The sequence below is a fragment of the Octodon degus genome, unplaced genomic scaffold (genome assembly GCF_000260255.1).
Source record: "Octodon degus isolate 3935 unplaced genomic scaffold, OctDeg1.0 scaffold00209, whole genome shotgun sequence".
NCBI lineage: Eukaryota > Metazoa > Chordata > Mammalia > Rodentia > Octodontidae > Octodon > Octodon degus.
The window spans coordinates 544,399-547,340 of NW_004524785.1; positions in this window are offsets into that span (position 1 = coordinate 544,399).

The following is a 2,942-nucleotide window of genomic DNA, read 5'->3' on the forward strand; positions in this document are numbered from 1 at the left end:
TGTTCATATCATTGCCTGTTATGTCTACTGATTTGCTCTTCTTTGATGCATTTAACTTTTAGCATTATTTTTAATTCACATTTTTGGTAATACTGTTTTTTACTTTTGGTATTAATCTTCTTGTACTTTTTGTTCCATGTTTCACTTTTAATTCTTGCAGTTTGAAAAATGTGTACCCTTAGGGCTGGCAATAAAGCTCAGTGGACAAAGCACTTGCTTAGGTAAGCGCAGGGGCCAGGGTTCAATCTCTGGCACCACATGTTGTGCTGGCCCCACCCCAGGCACATTGAGCCAGTGATGGAGTCCAGGCGTGATAGCACATGCCTATAATCCCAGCACTAGGAAGGCAGAAATCAGGAGGATCACTAGGAGCCCAAGCTGTGTAGTGAGACTCTTTACAAAAAAAAAAAAAAAAAAAGAAAGAAAAAGAAAAGAAAAATGTACTCTTGATTATGTGTTAAGTTTTAATCCTTATTTTAAGGTATAACAAAATGTGTCTTGGTTACAAAATTCTCATATAACTTCAGTCAGAGATCATTTTCTCTACTTTGTTGTAATAAATCATACTTTTTGCTTTGATTTTATTTTGTCTGGAATTTATGTTTTACTATGGGATGTGTACATAGTTTCATATTTTTCCCTGAATTAATTTTGTTGGCTTATGCTCTCTGGTTGCTTCATTCCATCCATCTGCTCTGTAACTCATCCCTAGGTTTGTCTCCAGTGGTGATTCTTCTTAAACCCACAAACTTTCTTAATTTTAGTCTAAACTTTGTCTTGCCCTAATAACTGTGAAATATTAACTCAACTGTCAATTAGCATAATTGTAATAGGTCTTGAAATCAAGAAGTGAAGCTCCCCTCCTATCCCGTGTACACGCATGTACACACACACACACACACACACACACACACAAACTCACACACACACTATGGTGTCATGTCTTGTATCATCCTAGTTTCCTCAGGGCATTCTTAGTTTTCTATGGCTCTTTTCACTTATCATATATCTTTTAGAAATAACATATCAATATCCAGAACAATATCTATAAGTATTTCATTAAAAATGAATTCAGCTTATAAATCATCTTCAGTGCAGGAGAAGTTACACATTTAAAATATTTGAGTCTCCTTATTCAAAATGGTTTCTATCTCCCAAGATATTATTTTGCACATTTAAAATGTTCACACCCTTTTCTCTATAATGGCCATATGTGCTTTATATGTCCCTCAGTCTCAAATACACAATGCTTTTGCTCAATTTTTTGAAATGTATTTGGTATTTCCCAATACAGTTCAGAAATACACACTTCATTTACATATTAAGCTTTCTAGCATCTTTGCTAGATCCTACTGGTATGCAAATATATTGATTGTACTCGTTATTTTTAATAATTTTGTTTCCCCTTTTCAAGTCACTTTATTCCTCATTTTTCCAGTTTAATTCATGTTCTGAAACTTAAAAATGATTTTTATGTTAAATACTAAAGGCCCAGCAAGAGTCTGCAGACAACACTGCACTTCAGTTCAATTCGTCTGCTGTTTTAACTGGGATTTATTTCACACATTTAGAAAGTAATTGTCTCCTAAATGACAGACACAGGGTTCTTTCCAAGATGCTTATTTGTTCATGCCTTTAATTTTCATTTCTCCTTCAGTACACAAATACACAACACACGCACACACACACACACACACACACACACACTTACACAAGCTTTGTAACCCCCGAAGGTGATAACTAACATTTATGTACTTGGAGGCATTTTTCCAGAAATGATCATGCATTCTTACATGAGCAGAGTCAATAATTCATCAGTATATTTATCTTCTTAGTAAACAATTTTATAAGCTTATGGAAATTTAACCATTACTGCTTTCTTGGTTCATTATTAGTTCTCTGGTACTTTGTAGTAATTCAAAGTTGAATTATTAATATTTTTAGTTCAAATTCTGATTCAATAACTATTAGCCTATACCTAACCTTCCATTTAATGCTTTTAATGAAATTTTGCTCATATTTTTAAAATACTCTATTTCATTCTTCTCAAAATTACTCTAGAAATGAGCTTTACATTTATTTACAATTTTATTTCACCTTTTAATTTTAGAAAATGTAAAATATCATTTATGCTATAATATCAATATCATAATTGTCTCTATTTCCTAACTTTGGCATTTAAAATGTTGCTGATTTGTATTTGTCTGATCATGTGTTCCAGTGTTTTTGAGGTCATATTGAAATTTTATGTGAGGCATACTTTTGGTTTTCATTTTGGGATATTTTCTCAGAGATGATTTATTAAATTTAATGCATGGTACCTTGTGTCTTTATCTTAGAGAACTATGATAAATTAAGTCCTTATTCTTTCCTTTAACTGTTGTTATGGAGATTATTTGTACTTGAAAGTTTCCTTAGAGTATTTTTTTGTATGTCAGTTTAGAAAATGGTGAATATACCCCTTATTTCTCATTCCGTGGATCTTGCTTTTAGGGTTGAGAGCTTTACTTGAAGTTGCTCCCTCTCAAGGTCCACAGCATGACTTCCTACATGGTGAATCATAGTTTTTTACAGCTGAAGTCAAAGAATGCTCCAGACATCGTTGCTTTAAAGCGGACATCTACTTAGAGTTTCAGCTATAAATTTATATTTTCCTTGGGTTTTGATAGATAATGATTTTCTGAGGGCTTGTACTCATTCATTCAAGCACAACACACACATTTGTCCAATGGGGAGAGAAAGGGCAGAAAACTATGTACCATAGTCTCACCATAGCTGATGCACAATGGTTAATTAAAATATGATTGTCTCCTCTTAAAGTCTACTTTATAAAAAAATGTTATCTTTCATATGGAGACAGTAAATTTTTGTTAAAATAGCAAAGGATTATTTAAATGACATTTATATTAAGCAATTCTTTAAATATGCTGACAAGATTTTCC